The 22,111-nt window shown below is 42.0% G+C and overlaps 1 protein-coding gene across 1 annotated transcript in view; it reads left to right on the plus strand.

Annotated features, from left to right (window-relative positions):
- The window catches only part of LOC104939714 (dual specificity protein phosphatase 19), a 47,322-nt gene that overhangs the window by 24,469 nt on the left and 742 nt on the right, over positions 1-22,111 (plus strand). The gene's annotated exons all lie outside the window — the stretch shown is intronic.

Genomic DNA, 22,111 nt, shown 5'->3' on the forward strand with positions numbered 1-22,111 from the left:
AAAAAAAAATGCAAGATGCAAATCAAAGAAAGGGGGGAAGGGAAGGGAAAAAAGACTGGAAGCCGATTCATCCTTTACCTGTGTGATGGTCTGCTTAGGACGACGGTGGGGGATGGCTTGAGGACCATGCCGGTCAGAATCAATCCAGAGGAGACAAAGCCCAAATCATTTCTCCCAAAACAGGAGTCCATGGTCACAACATCTAATTCTGGTGAGTCGATTAACCAACATAAAAGTGGAACAGCCAAGGGCGCCAGTACTCGTAGTTGAAGAGGGGGATGGGGGGGGATGGCATCCCCGCTGTGGGGGAAAATGGTCAAAATCATCCCAAAATCTTCAAGAAAAGGGTCTCCTGTCTTATGTGTTCAGCGTTCAAAGTGTGAGGGCGGCACCTACGCTTGGGGGGGCGCCAGAGGACTATCAGGGGGGAGGCGAGCGAGCGGGGGAAAGAAGTAAAAATATATCTATCAAAGATATTGTCCCAATCACTGGTGGCGATGAAACTCGGCGAGCTAGCCCAGAAAGAGTAGCACAAAAATCAGTAAAACGACACGTATGTCACAGCGCGAAGAAACGCTGGTTAATGTCTCCTGCTAAGTCTCCTGCTAAGGTCTCCTGCTCTGTCCCTCTGCTTTAGTTGAATCAGTCCATGAAGCTCCGGGTTGTTTACATTAAAGACAAAGAGGCTTTGACGTGAAGTGAGACCTTCTTGCTGTGATTACTACCTTTGGGTTACTTAACTTATCTCATCTGACCGGTCATTGGTGGGTCAAAAGATGAAGGTGGGCGGTACTAATATATCTCCTGACTCTGATTGGGTCGACAGTGACAGTGGTCAATCATCCACCGGTGTTGTTTGTTAGCCGAGAGCAAGCACCGCATTTCTTTTAATCGCTGTTCAACTCGCGTCGTCTGTAAAACTCGAAGGTCTTCTTTCCTCCTCCTTAAATTGTGTTTTTTATAAGGAAGGATGTTTTTTGTTTTAACAAATGTATTTAAATGTATTTAAATATGTTTAAAAACACACAAAGATGAAAAACACACACAAAGTTGTGTTTAAAAAATATTGGGGGGGGGGGGGGGGGGGGGGGGGGGGGGGGGGGGAGGGTAGCACATTCACAAAATAAGATATTTAAAATGGTTTTTACAAATATGTTTTACAAAAAGATGTGGAATGACATGATTCCATAGTTTAAGTGGTTATTGTTTCTTTCCGATAAATGGGATGTCTTGTGTCAGGCCATGGCAACTGAGAAGAGTCAGCTATGAATCAGATGGGATTAGAATTTGGCCATGTCAGCAGTCAACCTCAAAATTGAATAAAGGCGGAAATTGCATCTAACAAGGATGTTTTCCCTCCGGCTGGAAAAATATGTACACATAATGAAAAAGTTCACCAATCCCCCGGTTTCATTTTAACAACTCGACTACGGAGGGCGAACAATTCACTGAAGGGGGCAGTCAGGGCTGCAGGCCTGTGGGATTGTTGCTGGCAAGAGGCCTGATAACTTCAGTCCCTTTCATCATGTGTCACCTGCCGCAAGCTGAGAGGAAAACTTGAGGTCACAAGATGGCTGATCTCCCTCCGGAGCGTCTGAAGCTGTGTCACCACCATTCACATAATGTTGGGACTAGACGTTTTTGGGCCCTGGAATGTGGTCACCCGACGCACCAGAAGGTGGTGGCAGCTCAGAGCAAGCGGTGGGCCCAAGCCTTTTCACATGCAATGAGCACGAGAGCTGTGCTGTGAGGTCAATAGAGTCTAATGGATTCAGCCAGTTGCATCAATGCCCGCGAAGGTTTTTTGCTTGAGAGGCCAGCAAAACAGCTGGTCGGTAGAGGCACAAACTTGGTTGGAGCGAAGTTCGGACTGGGAATGAGACCAGATGAGTACAAGTCAAAAACCAGCACGTTAAGGTAACCTACATGAGAACGTGTTGTACATGGATAGTTCAACCCCCCCATTTTATCTCCACTGGGGAGGAGTTGTGGGAGCGGATGATCGGCATAACACGGAGATACTTGACCCATGTTGCTGACAAGCAAAACACCTCCACCTGACTCAATAAAGTTGCTTTGCACTCTGATGGGCCGAGGTCCTCTCATAAGCAATGCTAACGCATTAGTCCCGTCTCCTCCGATCCTTCTTCACCAATGCTGCTGGACTCCTGCTATGCGCTTGACCCAGAAATCAGTGTGCGTCCTCCCAGCCGGCAGTTTCAATGAGAAAGATCTCTTCAAGTGTCAGTGGAGGCAAGTGGCAGGCACTTTGCAAATGAGTTTTTTGGAACCGGTGGAGAAAATGAATACCTTCACACACTGTCAACCAAGCGTAAAGTGGGCAACACAGCATGGTCGAAACCTAGAAGTTGGAGACGTTGTGCTACTTAAGTGAACCAATCACCCCGAAATGAGTGGCCAAGTGGGTTTTTCTGGTCACCTCTACCAAGTCCAGCAGCGATGGGAAAGGTCCGCAAAGTAGGTGAGGTCAGGAACAACAACTCACAAGACAAAGTAAAGACATTCGTTAGGCGGTCTCTGAAGTGGTCTTACTCCTGACCAGGAAGGAGTGGCATCAATAAATGCCAGACGGGAGTGTTTCTGCCCTGAATTGTGTTTTATATGTTAAAAAGACTCTAATTTGAATGTTTGAAATGTTTTTATGTGTTGAGAGCTTTTAGGTTTTGAAATCCTCTTAGATCAGGATAGGTAGTAAGATCGTAAGCGGTGGAGAAAAAACGCGACGTGTGGCAATGATAGTTTTTGACTGGTTTTTCTCTGTGATATTAGTTGTCTGCATCCTTCAGAAAGGCAATGGCTGTAAGTGTTTCATGTTAACATTAAGAGTTATACTTACCTTGTTGTGTCCATAACAGTGTTATAAGTAGGCTGTTTATCTGTTCTTTTATAGTTTTCTTTTACTTTCCCAAATTTCAATGTTGTCAACCTGACTTACCTGCTGTGAGCAAAAGTCATGTAGGAGCAGCAGGCTCACTTTCCTGCTCTGTAAAGGAGTTTGCTGGCTGTTTATTTATGTTTAACACTCGAGGAGTACAACCATAAAGAAGCAGTAAAATGAGTCAAATTACAGGGATGAGGTAAGAAAAACTGGCAAGTGGTGCAGAGACAACAATCTCTCTCTGAACGTGGAAAATACGAAGGGAGATTGCGTCGACTCCGGAGAGGCCGCCACTCAGCACGCACGCTACAACCATAATGTGCTGCGTGGAAGAGTGAGCAGTAACCAGGTTTCTGGTGTGCTCATCACTGAGGGACCTCTCCTGAGCACCAACACTGCATCCTGGCAGAAGCTCAGCAGCGCCTACTTTTTACTTTCCTCCGCAAACCTAAGAAGAGCAGAGCGCCATTCCCCAATCCTGCATGAAGACCCTGCCAGCGCATATGAGAGCAGCTTGAGAGGATCAATTGGTAATAATTCTGCTTATACGGTGTTATACTATTTATCTCCAGACTTTTCTATTCTCGGATGTCCTTAATAACTTGAATATATTGTAGATTATATATTTTATTTTATTTTATTTTGATTTTAGTTCATAATTTTTTATTTATATATTTTCATCTTCACGTATATTTTTGTAGTTTTATATTGCATGTTTAGTGCTGTTTGGACAGCGAGAAACCAATTCAAATTGCTCTGTATGTCTTTTACTATTGCAGAATTGACACTAAGCCCGACGTGAACTGTGAAATTGAAGCAGTACAATTCACCGTTCCTGTCTTTCGGCCTCGTTACCCTGACTTCTTTCAATTACTCATGCCCACCTCTCTGCCATGACCCACAAAACGCATACCATCAAAGGCTACCTCTGTGGATCGCTTTTGTTGCAAAACTCCTAACCACCTAGATTACATTACAATACATTACATGCATTTTAGCAGACGCTTTTATCAAGCGACTTAAAGGGAGGACATAAGCTGAGAAAGGTTACAGGAGACAGAGTAGTTGTTAGTTTTGTTAATTTTGGGTTAGGCAGAAGCATTCTTCGAAAAGAAAGGTTTTTCAAGGTTTTTTTAAAGGTAGAAAGGGATGTTGCGTTCTAGTAGCCGTTGGGGAGGTCATTCACCTTTGGGGAAAAAAAAAAAAAAACAACACGAGAAGATTTAGAGTGACCTCGCTTTGCGAAAGGCAAGAGGGTACAACTAGACGGTTTGGTATGAGCGGAGCGTAAAACCGCCCTGGGCGGACGTGAGGCCTTAGGTAAGATGCTGAGATAGGCAGGGGCACAGACCTGAGATGGGTTTGGTAGGCTAAGCGTCAGAGCTTTGTGTTAATTCTGGCAGCTACAGGCAGCCAGTGCAGGTCGCTGAAGAGGGGGTGAATCGGTGACTTTAGTTGATTGAAAACCAGTCGCGCTGCGGCATTCGTGGACCATTTGCAAAGTTGATCCGCAAGCAGGTTGCCAGCCAGAGCAGAGTTGCAATAATCGAGGCGGTAGCTGACTGGTAAGCCTGTATCAGGAGCTGAGCGGCATATTGGGTCAGTACGGTCTGAATTTTTCTAATTATTGTACAATTGCAAGCGAGATGACCTCGTACGGAGGAAATGTGCTCAGAGAGAGAAAGACAACATCAAGTAGATGCCGCAGGTTTTCTAGCAGCATGGTAGGGGTATGTACAGTAACCAATTGTCAGGTTGAAAGTCATGGCAATTGGACTCATGGGCAGGGATGACCCAGGAGGTTCGGTTTTTGACAGATTAAGCATGGAAATGGTTGGTCTTTCATCCAAGTTGACAGATCAGAGAGACCAGGGCGAGATGCGTGCGGAGACCGGTGGTCGTCCGGCTGGACGACAGGTATATCTGGTGGTCATCGGCCATAGCAAGTGGTAGGAGAAGCCGTGTGAGCGGATAACATGGGACAAGCGAGGTGGGTAGATGGCAAGCAGAAGGGGACCCAGCACGACCCCGCGGCAACCCCCGTGGAGAGGGTAAATGAGTCGATGACAGACGACCTTTGCCCAAGACAACATTAAAGGAGCGTCAGGAAGTAGGACTCGAGCCAGGAGTGGGCAGAGCCTGTAATGCCATGTTAGCAGTTGGTTAGAAGTAATGTTTTGTATTGACTGTATCAAAGGCAGCCGATAAGGTCGAAAGGAGATGAGACCGATGATGCCCTCGTAACTCTGGCATGTTTTAGAGGCGTCTGGACAGATATAAGGCTGTTTTCGGTGGAGTGGCCACTTACCTGAACCCGTTCAGTCAGTGACTTGTTAGAGACCGCCCTCTCAATGGTTTTCGAAGGGGGAAGGGAGCAGTGACACCCCGGCGATAATTTCAACCAAGGACGGGTTAAGCATGAGTCGTTTTATTTCAATAAATGCGTAACTCTGGTTGTTTGAAAAGGCCGTGGAAATCACGCCGAGGAACGTGAGGCATGAATCAGGATGTGAGTTGGTGGGACTTAACCGTAGGAGTGATATCTTGTAGGAGTGTTAGAGGGGAGGGGGTCCAGCGGGCAGGTTGGTGGGTCGGTTGTTAATGATCATGTGGATTACCGCGTCCTTCTGAGAGAGGGGTGAAGCAGGAGAGAGGTTTGCGCTGTTGTCTCGGGGGGGGTAGCAGGTTGTGACCGGGGGGATCACAAAAGTGTTTGCTGATAATTGCCACCTTTGGTCTGTGAAGAAGGAGGCAAAGCGGTCAGCAGTGAGGGTGTTGGTGGCAGGTGGGGGTGGGGAGGATTAGTCAGCGATTTTGAAGGCGGAGAAGGAGTTTTCCGTGAGATCAGTTGTGCTGCTGATTTTTTCTTTGTTGTATATCCATTTTAGCAGTCGTGACAGATGAAAGAATGACGCTAGGAGAGATTGGAAGGCTTCTAGGTCATCAGGGTTTTTTTGGATTTGTTGACCATTTCCGTCTGGCAGCTCCTGAGTGCTTTAACGTGATGGGCGGATGGCATCAGTCAAACCATGGGTGGGGCTGAAGTGGAGCGTGCTAGGTTTGCTAGAAAGAGGGCACAGGGTATCCTAAGGCCATGCGGTTAGTGTGGGAACTGAGAGATCGGCGGCTGCATTGACATTAGCGAGAGAAACTGTGGAGGGGGAAGGGTAGTACGACACGGAGGCGAAGTGGGGTGGCAGACAAGTTGCGGAGATTGCGTCGAGAGGTGATCATGGGTTAGGGTGGTAGGTAGTTCTGGGTAGGGAAACATGAAGTTGGATGAAGAAGTGGTCCGAGGTAGTAATGGTGTGACCATTTATGCATCATTTTGCAGTTTTGGGTAGGGACGAGATCCAGTTGATTGCTGTTTTTTGGAGTTGGGGGAGTTACTGACTAGTTGCATGGTACAAATGAGTTGATGATGGATAAAGTTGGCGTAAAGCGCTTTGCCTAGATGGATGTTTGAAATCAACCCGAGACCAAAAGCGGGCACTCAAGTTCCAGGGATTGAGGAGTAGCGTGTCTAACTCATTGAGAAGTCACCAGAGGTGTCCAGGAGGACAGTAGATGACGATCACTGAGGCATTTGACTGGAGCTATGGATTTGATTGCCAATGGGGTTCAAATGAGCAGGTAGTTGGTGTGAGGAGCAGGGGAGCATAGTTCCATTTGTTGTTTAACCAGGACCCCAGTTCCGCCTCCCGCTTGGAAGACCGGTGGGTATGGGAGAAGAGTGAGCTGCGGAGATGCTGCCTGAGTGGGGCGGTGTTTTCCTGTTTAAGCCAGGTTCGTGAGGGCCAGTAGGTCCGGGAGACTTGCTGGCATAAGCCGGATAAGTCCCATTGTTGGACAGCGGATGGCAGTTTCCATAGGCCACAGAGAAGGTTTTGTGGGTGTATATAATGTTCCCCAGGGGCCGGAGTTAAATAGATGTCCTGGTGCGAAGGTTTGCGGTGTAGGGGGGTCCATGCAGTAGAAACTACGGGGGATCTTCCTGGGAAGCACATAGCGATATAAGATATCCTGACTTCTAACGGGGATTGCCTATGGCCAAGAGCCAGCTCAAATTCATCAACCGCCTCCCTCTCACGGCAGACCTTTTTTCGCAACCTGCATTTCGCACATCCGCTCAGGTTTTTAGGGTGTTTCCCCACATTGCCCACTAACTCTAGAAGGCCATGTTATTCCAAGCCTTTTTCCGATTCCGTCAGAGCCTCCGATTTTACGCATCACACTCCGCTTCAGACCAAGCGTCACGCCTGAAACTCCTAAAATGAAAACCAAAACAATGCGTCAGGCAGGCCGACACCAGTCTGTCATCTTCAGATCCAAGTGGCCACTAATCCCTTCAAAGCTTGACAAACTAATTGTTGTTCTGAAAACTTCAAAGCCTCTTCAAAACTGAACCGTTTATTTATTGCCCCGAGTCTGATTCACGGTTGTGTATGGAATTTTTTCTGTCCTTAGGTTACCAAGTCATAGTGTGGGCCTTGAGGTCCTCGGCAGTATTAATTGTTTTGTCTTGACCAGGTGCCAGCCATATCTAAACATTGTGTGGCCAGGGTTAGAGTATTTGGGGTGTGATAATTTGGGTTAAAGTTTATCCATCCAGCAGAGTCGGCAGAATGTGAAACAGCATAAGAAGCAAGAGGCTCCTGAACACTTTCTTTCCTTCCTGACCACACACTGACCGTGTGACTTCAGAATTCCTTCCCACAAAACGTGGCCACTCGTTTTGGTCTATCCTTCTTTAGGAATACGTGTTGGGGGCCCGTCGTGCCGCCTGGGAGCGCTGTGGCGGATTTTTCTCTTTCACTCCCCCACAATGCAACCGTGTTCAAAAATCCATTAACTAGCACATTTTCATCTTTTGGGTTGTAAATAATCTTTCAATCTTCAAAACTTAGTTGTGTTCCTGGCTAGTGAATTGAAGCTAAAGCGGAATTTTCAGGAGGCAACAGCATCATAAGTTTCATGCCTAACCAATGGTCCCTCCATTTCAATCTTGTATCTGCACATGTGCTGTATTGTTGTATTGGATTCTTACATCTGACTGGGGAAATCCTTTAAAGCATCATCAATCATAATCCTGAATCTGCCGTGTTTTGCGCTGGAAATGATCTACGGTCAACTCAAAGAATCTATGAAAATCTGCTGGATCAGCGAGCGATCCACGGTCTCTGAGTCTCTTGAGTCTTGGGTGTTCCGGCTCTGTATGGATTACTTGTGCAGGATGGAAGCTGTGGCTCTAATCTGGATCTGGATCTGTGATACTGGATTCGGAATCTGCAGGAATGTTTTTGTTGATCCACTGTGTCAGCTAATCTAGTCCCGACTTCTGAGCTATTGCTACGTTGGGAACAATAAAATTATTTGTCAATGATAATACTGGGATTTCTGGCAGCTGGGTGGCTGGGACATGTGTAATGAGATTCTACAGGTTAAAGAGAGTAGTGAATGATATGAATGATAGGATATGTACTGAATATGATAGAGAATGATATAGATATGATAGAATATGATATGGCCTGGTGATATGATATATGGCCTGTTGCTAGGCAGATGTGAGTCATACACACCTAGTCGTGAGCCTTTTGGCATAAGCCATAAACGATGGAGCACTGGAGTTGCTTTGGTACACTGTTCTTCACATTTGGTTGAAAGTCACAGTGTATTAATAAATGCAGTTAGTACAGGTCCAGTAAGAGGTTATTATGAACCAGAAAAGTACAAATCAATATCTAATATATTATATGGCGAGCTGCCAGCCCAGCCAACCACCCCATCATACTTACTTGCTTGCTGCCTTGCAAATACTAGAAAGATCTTATTGAAGCCCTCAAGGGGAATTTTTTTTTTTTTACACAAGTTCTTTACATGCATTTTTGCCAAAGTTAGGGTTTTGGTTATCGTGCTCAAGAGCACGTTCATTGGCAGTAACCAGGAGGTGGAGACGCAACATTATCATAATAGATTTCATATGCTTTTGCTTTACAGTTAGCTTTGGACTTTGTATGGACTTAGAGTTAACAGACGCCTGCTCAGTGGGATTCTATTGTCTTCATTACTGAAAAACTCGACGCAAACCGTTCCACTCTCTCTCTATCTATCTTTCTCTCTCCATCACCACACCACCACCATCTGTAAACATACATGTCTGCATTAATTGCATGTTTAATTGCAATGTTACTAACTAACTTCTCCCGGAGTTTCCCTGTCCTCTCTCATCCAGCTCTCGTCATGGATCGTGGCTGTTGCTGAAGGTCTTGCACGATGTCCCACTACATATATGATAAATCATATTGTACATAGTCTCCATTACAGCTTATAGTTAGTTAATGTGTTGGCTGCTGCTATGCACCTTGTCCCTCTCTATCTCTCTCTATTTTATCTGCTAACCCCCCACCCCTCTCTCTATCCACCCCTGCTCTATCTATCTCCTATCTCAACCAGTCATGGTGGGATGATGTCCCTACCAGTGAGTGGGTCTGCCCAGGTTCTCCTTTGCCTGTTAAAAGGAAGTTTTTCCTCACCACCAATCGACAAGTGCTTGGCCCATAGTGGGAACTGTTGGTCTCCTGGTAAATAATTATAAAGGTAACAGTCGCAGAACTGCTCGGTAGAAAAGTGTCCATAAGATAACTTTTGTTATGATATGGTGGCTATATAAATAAATTGAATTGAATTGAAAAATGGTTTCATACTGGAAAGTATAATAGTGAGCTGTTGCAAGAAAACATTTCTCGTCTGTCCATTAAGGTTTTATTCATGGTGTAGAAATAACATTGTGGGAGATTTGTGGGTGACCATTGCTCCAAAACATGAGGATGGGTTTAATACAGAGGATAAATCACCCCCCCCCCCCCCCCCCAAAAGAAACCGCAATAATTAAACACAAACAAATGCATACATATGTTTTGGTTGAACTTTTCAGAATTTCTTGCATCAATTGTTGTAATCAATCACATTTTTATATCCACCTCACAGTTTATTACTTGGTGGTCTGGTTATTTTGGATACCTAAACTGACACAGACCCTTATTTGCTCTTCAGAATCAGATCCTACACTGTTAAAAAATCTCCACTAATTTTTTCCAATAAAAGCACATCAAAAAGATGTCTACTCTGTAAAAATCCAAATATTTTTCAATATAAATGCTTCTCTTCAGTTTGGCAGTTTCTGGAATTACATTTTACCATTAATTCATTCAATTATTTAAGTCACACAAATTTATTCCTAAACTGTCTACTGCCCTTAACATTTTGGGTCTCCTTCTTTAGTAACTTTGATCCATTCATCGTGCTGTGTTTTTGTAGTTCTCAGTTGTTCCAGGAAGCCAGGGTTTTTGGGGCATGAGGCAGCCGAGCTGGATTTGACCAATGAGAAGGCATCATCAAAGGACGGCCATCACATGAAATCAGGTAGCCGATGACCACTGCTGGTGCCCGTGACACGCCGGCATTGCAGTGGACTAACACTACGCCTTTCTGAGGAAAAGGCAGATGCAAAAGAAACTTAAATCTACAGATTGTAAGCCCTCTGAGGCAAATGTACTTTGTGACTTTGGGCTATACAAATAAACTGATTTGAAATTTGATTGAATATAGTTGACTTCAGCCACTTGGGGCGCAACATGATCATCCATTGAAGTAGGTTTGTATTCACCTGAAGAATTTACCTTCAATATTCATATTTTAGCTCTGTTTTTGTTTTGTGTTTTTTCTAATAAAAAGATATCTTGCTGATTAGCTCTAAATGCCCCACTGTCTTCACCAGCTAGTTGAGCTAGTAGTTAATGTGTCTGATGTTTGGTGCGAAGCAGGTAATGTGTGCAGTAAGTATATCAGATCTTAGTGCTTAAAACAGCTCCCTGCTGCGTTAAACTAGCATTGAGTGTGCGTGCAAGGCGCACACGAATGTTATCCACCGCGCTTATTGGTGGTGGGTGCCCAAAGGGCTCCCACACTATTGTTATCCAAGTCGTTATTTGTGTGGGTGCCAAAGGGCACTATGGTTATTTTCAAACAATGAACGGCTCTGGCATACTTCCTTCACCGAGAGACTTCATTTAAACTTTAAAACGTAGGTATGCTTGCCTTCTCTTCAGAGATTCACTACACTCATCGACAGCTTTTACCATTTTTAAACTACAAGGCTCAAAGTTGAGCAGGTTTTTTAGTCAAATTTCGGGTTATAATGGGTGTGTATGTGGCGGAATGTGTGTGCAGAGTGGGATGACATCATCAGCTAGAGTGAGGTGTGCAGGGAGAAGTGAAAAAAAAAAACGTATTCGACTACCGCGTGGCTTCAAATGCACCACATACAGACACAATCTTATACAATAGAACGAGGAAATTGGTCGTCTCTACTCACATCTCGCCGCTGACAACGGTCAGATATATAGTTTTGTCGGGAAACGTAAAGATGCGGCAGCAACACCATCCACAGCCCATAGACTACCAGTTAAAAGTCGGGAAATTTTTCTGGAGGAAAGCAGAAGAAACCTTTTTTCTGAATTGCCTAAGGACACTTTCTTCACTTATCGACGCAAACAAAATAGGTAGACGTTCAGAAGGGCACAGGATGCCCCCACTGATTTCGGTTCAATGATTGGAAATACGGTTTGGCCAGAGAGCCCTCCTCTTCGAAGGGTGGTCTCAGCATTTCTCTCTCTCTGTCAGGATTTCCAACTGAAGTTCCAACTGACAACAGTTGCAGCAGCCCAGTGGCGGCCATTTGAGCAGTTATTGGCTTAATTTGAACTTGTCTGTGTAAAATGGCAGACAGAGACAGCAGAGCAGGCTAGCGCGTTAGGCGACCTGTAAAGACATGCTAACTGTTAACATTAGCGGCCAATGTAAAATTACTGGCAAAAGGTAATTGCAGCACGTTCAACGCTACAATTAGCATTAGCCACTAATAACCAAATACATGCTACTTGTTAATATGCTAATGTTACATGCCTAATGCTAATTAGCATTGCCATTAAGAATAAATACATGATCATTGCAACATGTTAATGTTAACCTGCTATGCTATTAGCATTAGCCAATAGGAATAAATACATGCTACTTGTTAACATGCTAATGCTAACATGCGCGTCAGTGCTATTATTAGCATAGCCACTAGGAATTAAATACCTGTTAATGTAACATGGTAATGCTAACATGCTAAGGTTAATTGCAGCACGTCAATGTTTAGCACTCACTTTTAGTCATTAAGAATACATGCTAATGTAAACATGTAATGTTAACATACTATACTAATGTTAACTGCTAGCGCGTTGTCTGTCTAAAATGACATGACAGCAGAGCAGCTAGCGTGTTAATTAGCCAAGTATTAAATACATGCCAATGCTAACATGCTGAGGTTAAAAAACTGCTAATGGTAACCTGCTAATGCTTTATTAATTAATATTAGCCACTAAGAATTAAATACAAGCTCATTGCTAACATGTTAATGCTAACATGCTAATGTTAATTGCTAGCACGTTAGTGCTAGCCACTCATTTTCAGTCACTAAAGAAACATGTTAATGTTAACATGCTAATGTAGTGCTAGCACGTCAGTGCTAGCCCATAATTTTTAGTCACTAAGAATACATGCTAATGTAATATGGTAATATTAATTGTTAGCGCGTCAAAGACAGCAGAGCAGCTAGCCTGTAGCACGAGCTGTAAAGACATGGCTAACTGCTAACATTAGTGGCCACAGCTAAAATTACTAAAATTAGCAATTAGTATTAGCCACTAAGAAGTATTACATGACAACTGCTAACATGCCAAGCTAAGTCTTTAAGTGACCTTCTAACAGGTGCAGTAACTCTCCCCTGATTACAGTTGGTCCTGGTTGCTTAGCAACCTCAGCCGGCTGAAGGAGGAGAGGGGGGAGGGGCCAGCAGACAGAGGCCGAGTGGCCATTTTAGTAGTTCTTGGCACTTAATTTGAACCGTCGGTGTAAAATGGCAGACAGAGACAGCAGAGCGTTAGTGCAAGCTGTAAAGACATGCTATTTGCAAACATTAGCGACCAATGCTAAAATTAGTCTAATTAATTAGCCATTAGGAATTAAATACATGTTGATTAATAACAAGATAATGCTAACCATGCTAAATGCAATTAACATTAGCCACTAGGAATTAAACACATGTTAATTACTAACAGCTAATGGTAACATGCTAATGTTAACTGCTAGCGCATCAGCGTTAACAGCTAATGCTAACATGCTAATGTTAACATGCTAATGTTAACATGTTATTCTAATTAACATTAGCCACTAGGAATTAAACACATGTTAATTACTAACACGCTAATGTTACAAGCTAATGTTAACTGCTAGCACATCAGCGTAACATGCTAATGATAACATGTTAATGCTGAAATGCATGTTAACATGCTAATGGTAACTGCTAGCGCATCAGCGTTAACATGCTAATGTTAACTGTTAATGCAACATGCTAATGTTAACCTAGCTAGCGCATCAGCGTAACATGCTAATGTTAACATGTAATGCAAACATGCTAATGCTATTGCTAGCATGTAAGCGCTAGCTGCTTCTGTGCTAAATAAACATGTTAAAAAATGACAGTTTGAGGTGTGCTTTTTGGATACAGACCCCAGCAACAGCCCACTCGTCACTCTCAAAATTTATTTTCTAGTACTGAATTTGCTGAGCAGTGTCAGTAATAATGTATGGGGATGACGGGGCCAGAGTCACGCACACCTCAAATTTCTTTAGAAATTTTCTAGTTATTAAACTTATTCTTACGCCCGTTTTTTTGTTTCGCTACTCCCCCCAGAGTTTTTGTCGCACATACACAAAATGGGTATCAAAACGTGCGGCTCGGCCCGGGACATGTGTGCTATGACTTTTCTAAGAGTTTCGGCAACGGTTTTTGGAGTGCTCTCATTGACAAGACTGGCTCTATTTGCTACGGTGACCGCGGCAGTGCCGTTCCGCTTCCGTTCCGCTTCCGTTCCGCGTCCTGTGTGAGTTGGCCTTAACAGGTGCAGTAACTACTTTCCTGATCACATTGGTCCTGGTTGCTTAGCAACCTCAGCCTGCGTGAAGGAGTAAGGGGGGAGGGGCCAGCAGACAGAAGCCGAGTGGCCATTTTAGTAGTTCTTGGCACTTAATTGAACCTGTCTGTGTAAAATGGCAGACAGAGACAGCAGAGCATTAGCGCAAGCTGTAAAGACAATGCTATTTGCAAACATTAGCGACCAATGCTAAAATTAGTGCAATAAAATTAGCCACTAGAATAAATACATGTTAATTACAACAAGCTAATGTTAACATGCTAATGGTTAACTGCCAGCGCATCAGCGTTAACATGTTAATGCTAAAATGCTAATGACTAACATGGCAATGTAACTGCTAGAGCTCAGCGTTATCATGCTAATGTTAAAAGGCTAATGCTAAACATGCTAATGCAAAGTAACATTAGCAACTCGGAATTAAACACATGTTAATTACTAACAGCTAATGTTAACATGCTATGTTAACTGCAGCGCATCACCGTTAACATGCTAATGCTAACATGGTAATGCTAACATGCTAATGTAACTGCTAGCGCATCAGCGTTAACATGCATGCTAACATGCTAAGTTTAACATGTTAATGCTAACTGCTAGCGCATCAGCGCTAACATGCTAATGATAACATGCTAATGATAAAATGCTAATGATAACATGCTAATGCTAACTGCTAGCGCATCAGTGTTAAAATGTTAATGCTACCATACTAATGCTAACATAGTAATGTTAACTGCTAGCGCATCAGTGTTAAATGCGCATCAACATGCTAATGCTAAACATACAAGCTAAAATGCTAATGCTAACATGCTAATGTTAACATCTAATGCTAACTGCTAGCCATCAGCGCTAACATGCTAATGATAAACATGCTAATGATAAAATGCTAATTAGAACATGCTAATGTTAACTGCTAGCGCATCGATTGTTAAAATGTTAATGCTACCATACTAATGCTAACAAGTAATGTTAACGCTAGCGCATCAGTGTTAACATGCGCATCTAACATGCTAATGCTAACATACTAATGCTAAAATGCTAATGCTAACATGCTAATGTTAATTGCTAGCATGTAAGCGCTAGCTGCTCTGTGTCTAAATAAACATGTTAAAAATGACATTTTGAGGTGTGCTTTTTGGATACAGACCCCCAGCAACAGCCCACTCGTCACTCTTTTCTTTTCTAGTACTGAATTGCTGAGCAGTGTCAGTAATAATGCATGGGGATGACGGGGCCAGAGTCACGCAACCAAAATCTCTTTAGAAATTTTCTAGTTGACAGTATACAACTGTCCACAAGGATGAAGTTGTAGCCATTTACAGTGTATCTATGACGTCACCCACAAGTGCCGTTTTGAATATCAGAATGCAACTCTGGCTTTCGCCATCTTGGCAGTCCTGCCATCTTCCGCCTCTCCGCCTGAAGCTGATCTAAAACGCAAACAAAGATTGTATCTCAGCAGAGGCTGAGGAGGCTGCATAACCCCTAGGTGTTAAAACAAGCCTCGGCACGCACTGTCAATCAAAGTGGCCACACTGTTGTATTTCTGCATGACTTTAAGCCTTAATATAATCTGAACATGTGAGTTGTATATAAATCACCCTCAGTACAGTTGTCATGAATGGGGAAATTAGCTATAGTATTTTCTACCAGGCTGTTACATGTTTATTTCTGCTGTGAAGTTGAACATATAAACATGGGACTACAGCCTCAAGTGGCCCTTTGAGGAACTGCAGTTTTTTGGCACTTCTACTGTATATAGGCTTCACTTCATGCCATGGAGGTTTGCCACTTGGTTGTAACCCATTTGGGGGCTGCAGGCTCAGCACTCTCCCTCAATATTGAAAACTTACGGTCCCATTTTTTAACTTGACACAAAACTGAAAAGGTTTAGAAAATTTTTTCATTAAGGAGGCATTGCATTATTTACACAATTTTATTAGATATGTAATATTAACGATATCAGTTTTTAATTTTGAAATATCAAAATTATCGTAAATATCTGTATTTTGCCATCAAATTGTTTACATGACATTCAACCTTTAGACTTCAGTTCAGTTTCATATATTTGTCACATATAAATAATATAAATGGAACTTAATGTAATAATAATTAAAACAATAATAATAATAATAATATCAATAATATTATTATATCAATTGTAGCAACCAATAATTTAATACTTGGCAATAACGTATCATTTGGCCCTTTTAAATGTAATAAAGCAATAACATAATAACATTTTGCCAATAATGTAATAAGCTATTACATTACATTATTACATTATCAATAACATTTATTATTAATAAAAATAATGAAAAACTACTACAAAAACACAACAAAAACAATAAGGAATCAATAGTCCTAGGCAGCAAAGGATGGTCAGAAGGGTAGAGGCTCTTCCTGAGCCTGTCAGGACAGTATGTTATGTCATGTATTATGTAGTATGTCCATGAATATATCTGTCTAATTCACTCATTGAGACTGCCAACGCTCAGAAACGGAACCAAATTTGATGTCATGCTTCGAGGCACTGTCCCCAGTCCAGGAAACAAATATGGTGTCATTTCGTCTCTAGGGGGCGCTATAATTACCAAAACTTTTATCAAAATGATTAATTTTGGGGAAACGGTGTGGCCAATTCCACATGCGCACATTTCGACGTGCGCATATGCGAGGGCCCGACCATCGCTGCTTGCAGCTTTAATTTTAATTATTATTACATTAAGTTCCATTATTATTATTTATATGTGACAAATATATGAAACTGAACTGAAGTCTAAAGGTTGAATGTCATGTAAACAATTTGATGGCAAAATACAGATATTTACGATAATTTTGATATTTCAAAATTAAAAACTGATATCGTTAATATTACATATCTAATAAAATTGTGTAAATAATGCAATGCCTCCTTAATGAAAAACTTTTCTAAACATTTTCAGTTTTTGTGTCAAAGTTAAAAATGGGGACAGTAAGTTTTCAATATTGAGGGAGAGTGCTGCAGCCTGCAGCCCCAAAATGGGTTACAACCAAGTGGCAACCTCCATGGCATGAAGTGAAGCCTATATACAGTAGAAGTGCCAAAAACTGCAGTTCCTCAAAGGGCCACTTGAGGCTGTAGTCCCCATGTTAATATGTTCAACTTCACAGCAGAAATAAACATGTATACAGCCTGGTAGAAAAATACTATAGCTAATTTCCCCATTCATGACAACTGTACTGAGGGTGAATTTATATACAACTCACATGTTCAGATTATATTAAGGCTTAAAGTCATGCAGAAATAACAGTGTGGCCACTTTGATTGACAGGTGCGTGCCAGGTGGCTTGTTTTAACACCTAGGGGTTATGCAGCCTGCCTCAGCTCTGCTGATGATACACATCTTTGTTGCGTTTTAGATCAGCTTCAAGGCGGAAGAGGCAGGACTGCCAAGATGGCGAAAGCCAGAGTTGCATATTCTGATATTCAAAACGGCACTTGTGGGTGACGTCATAGATACACTGTAAATGGCTACAACTTCATCCTTGTGGACAGTTGTATACTGTCAACTAGAAAATTTCTAAAGAGATTTTGAGTGTGCGTGACTCTGGCCCCGTCATCCCCATGCATTATTACTGACACTGCTCAGCAAATTCAGTACTAGAAAAGAAAAGAGTGACGAGTGGGCTGTTGCTGGGGGTCTGTATCCAAAAAGCACACCTCAAATAGTCATTTTTAACATGTTTATTTAGACACAGGAGCAGCTAGCGCTTACATGCTAGCAATTAACATTAGCATGTTAGCATTAGCATTTTAGCATTAGTATGTTAGCATTAGCATGTTAGATGCGCATGTTAACACTGATGCGCTAGCAGTTAACATTACTATGTTAGCATTAGTATGGTAGCATTAACATTTTAACACTGATGCGCTAGCAGTTAACATTAGCATGTTATCATTAGCATTTTATCATTAGCATGTTATCATTAGCATGTTAGCGCTGATGCGCTAGCAGTTAGCATTAACATGTTAACATTAGCATGTTAGCATTAGCATGTTAACGCTGATGCGCTAGCAGTTAACATTAGCATGTTAGCATTACCATGTTAGCATTAGCATGTTAACGGTGATGCGCTAGCAGTTAACATTAGCATGTTAACATTAGCGTGTTAGTAATTAACATGTGTTTAATTCCGAGTTGCTAATGTTACTTTGCATTAGCATGTTAGCATTAGCCTTTTAACATTAGCATGATAACGCTGATGCTCTAGCAGTTAGCATTAGCATGTTACCATTAGCATTTTAGCATTAACATGTTAACGCTGATGCGCTGGCAGTTAACATTAGCATGTTAACATTAGCTTGTTAGTAATTAACATGTATTTAATTCCTAGTGGCTAATGTTAATTAGCACTAATTTTAGCATTGGTCGCTAATGTTTGCAAATAGCATGTCTTTACAGCTTGCGCTAATGCTCTGCTGTCTCTGTCTGCCATTTTACACAGACAGGTTCAAATTAAGTGCCAAGAACTACTAAAATGGCCACTCGGCTTCTGTCTGCTGGCCCCTCCCCCCTCTACTCCTTCACGCAGGCTGAGGTTGCTAAGCAACCAGGACCAACTGTGATCAGGAAAGTAGTTACTGCACCTGTTAAGGCCAACTCACACAGGACGCGGAACGGAAGCGGAACAGAAGCGGAACGGCACTGCCGCGGTCACCGTAGCAAATAGAAGCCAGTCTTGTCAATGAGAGCACTCACAAAACCGTTTGCCGAAACTCTTAGAAAAGTCATAGCACACATGTCCCGGGCCGAGCCGCACGTTTTGATACCCATTTTGTGTATGTGCGACAAAAACTCTGGGGGGAGTAGCGAAACAAAAAACGGGCGTAAGAATAAGTTTAATAACTAGAAAATTTCTAAAGAAATTTTGAGTGTGCGTGACTCTGGCCCCGTCATCCCCATACATTATTACTGACACTGCTCAGCAAATTCAGTACTAGAAAATAAATTTTGAGAGTGACGAGTGGGCTGTTGCTGGGGGTCTGTATCCAAAAAGCACACCTCAAACTGTCATTTTTAACATGTTTATTTAGACACAGAAGCAGCTAGCGCTTACATGCTAGCAATTAGCATTAGCATGTTTGCATTAACATGTTAACATTAGCATGTTAACGCTGATGCGCTAGCAGTTAACATTAGCATGTTAGCATTAACATGTTAACATTAGCATGTTAACGCTGATGCGCTAGCAGTTAACATTAGCATGTTAGCATTAACATGTTAACATTAGCATGTTAACGCTGATGCGCTAGCAGTTACCATTAGCATGTTAACATTAGCATTTCAGCATTAACATGTTATCATTAGCATGTTAGCGCTGATGTGCTAGCAGTTAACATTAGCTTGTTAACATTAGCGTGTTAGTAATTAACATGTGTTTAATTCCTAGTGGCTAATGTTAATTAGAATTAACATGTTAACATTAGCATGTTAACATTAGCATGTTAGCATTAGCATGTTAACGCTGATGCGCTAGCAGTTAACATTAGCATGTTACCATTAGCATGTTAGTAATTAACATGTGTTTAATTCCTAGTGGCTAATGTTAATTAGCATTAGCATGTTAGCATTATCTTGTTATTAATCAACATGTATTTAATTCCTAATGGCTAATGTTAATTAGCACTAATTTTAGCATTGGTCGCTAATGTTTGCAAATAGCATGTCTTTACAGCTTGCACTAACGCTCTGCTGTCTCTGTCTGCCATTTTACACAGACGGTTCAAATTAAGTGCCAAGAACTACTAAAATGGCCACTCGGCTTCTGTCTGCTGGCCCCTCCCCCCTCTCCTCCTTCACGCAGGCTGAGGTTGCTAAGCAACCAGGACCAACTGTAATCAGGGGAGAAGTTACTGCACCTGTTAGAAGGTCACTTAAAGACTTAGCTTGGCATGTTAGCAGTTGTCATGTAATACTTTCTTAGTGGCTAATACTAATTGCTAATTTTAGTAATTTTAGCTGTGGCCACTAATGTTAGCAGTTAGCATGTCTTTACAGCTAGTGCTACAGGCTAGCTGCTCTGCTGTCTTTGACGCGCTAACAATTAATATTACCATATTAACATTAGCATGTATTCTTAGTGACTAAAAATTATGGGCTAGCACTGACGTGCTAGCACTTAACATTAGCATGTTAACATTAACATGTATTCTTAGTGACTGAAAATGAGTGGCTAGCACTAACGTGCTAGCAATTAACATTAGCATGTTAGCATTAACATGTTAGCAATGAGCTTGTATTTAATTCTTAGTGGCTAATATTAATTAATAAGCATTAGCAGGTTACCATTAGCAGTTTAACATCAGCATGTTAGCATTGGCATGTATTTAATACTTAGGCTAATTAACACGCTAGCTGCTCTGCTGTCATTGTCATTTTAGACAGACAACGCGCTAGCAGTTAACATTAGTATGTTAACATTACATGTTTACATTAGCATGTATTCTTAATGACTAAAAGTGAGTGACTAACATTGACGTGCTAGCAATTAACATTAGCATGTTAGCATTACCATGTTAACATTAACAGGTATTTAATTCCTAGTGGCTAATGCTAATTAATAGCACTGACGCGCATGTTAGCATTAGCATGTTAACAAGTAGCATGTATTTAATTCCTATTGGCTAATGCTAATTAGCATTAGCAGGTTAACATTAACATGTTAGCAATGATCATGTATTTATTCTTAATGGCAAATGCTAATTAGCATTAGCATGTTAACATTAGCATATTAACAAGTAGCATGTATTTGGTTATTAGTGGCTAATGCTAATTGCTAGCGTTGACGTGCTAGCAATTACCTTTTGCAGTAATTTTAGCATTGGCCACTAATGTTAACAGTTAGCATGTCTTTACAGGTAGCGCTAACGCGCTAGCTGCTCTGCTGTCTCTGTCTGCCATTTTACACAGACAAGTTCAAATTAAGCCAATAACTGCTCAAATGGCCGCCACTGGGCTGCTGCAACTGTTGTCAGTTGGAACTTCAGTTGGAAATCCTGACAGAGAGAGAGAGAAAATGCTGAGACCACCCTTCGAAGAGGAGGGCTCTCTGGCCAAACCGTATTTCCAATCATTGAACCGAAATCAGTGGGGGCATCCTGTGCCCTTCCTGAACGTCTACATATTTGTTTGCGTCGATAAGTGAAGAAATGTGTCCTTAAGAGCAATTCAGAAAAAAGGTTACTTCTGCTTTCCTCCAGAAAATTTCCCGACTTTTTAACATGGTAGTCTATGGGCTGTGGATGGGTTGCTGCCGCATCTTTACGTTTCCCGACAAAACTATATATCTGACAGTTTTAGCAGGCGAATGTGAGTAAGACGACAAATTTTCCTACGTTTCTATGTATAAATTGTGTCTGTAGTGGTGCATTTGAAGCCACGGTAGTCGAATACGTTTTATTTTTTCACTTCTCCCTGCACCTCACTCTAGCTGATGATGTCATCCACTCTAGCACAAACATCCCGCCTCATACACACCCATTATAAACCCAGAAATTTGACTAAAAACCTGCTCAACTTTGAGCCTTGATAGTTTAAAAATGGTAAAAGCTGTCGATGAGTGTAGTGAATCTCTGAAGAGAAGGCAAGCATACCTACGTTTTAAAGTTTAAATGAAGTCTCTCGGTGAAAGTATGCCAGAGCAGTTCATTGTTGAAAATAACATTAGTGCCCTTTGGGCACCCACACCAATAAAGACTTGGATAACAATAGTGTGGGAGCCCTTTGGGCACCCACACCAATAAGCGCGGTGGATAACATATAGTGTGCGCCTTGCACGCACACTCAATGCTAGTTTAAGCAGCAGGGAGCTGTTTTAAGCAATAAGATCTGATATACTTACTGCACATTACCTGCTTAGCACCAAACATCAGACACATTAACTACTAGCTCAACTAGCTGGTGAAGACAGTGGGGCATTTAGAAGCTAATCAGCAAGATATCTTTTTATAGAAAAAAACAAAACAAAAACAGAGCTAAAATGAATATTGAAGGTAAATTCTTCAGGTGAATACAAACACTACTTCAATGGGATGATCATGTTGCGCCCCCAAGTGGCTGAAGTCAACTAATATCAAATCAAATTTCAAATCAGATTTTATTTGTATAGCCCAAAGTCACAAAGTACATTTGCCTCA

The sequence above is a fragment of the Larimichthys crocea genome, unplaced genomic scaffold, assembly GCF_000972845.2.
Source record: "Larimichthys crocea isolate SSNF unplaced genomic scaffold, L_crocea_2.0 scaffold462, whole genome shotgun sequence".
Lineage (NCBI taxonomy): Eukaryota > Metazoa > Chordata > Actinopteri > Sciaenidae > Larimichthys > Larimichthys crocea.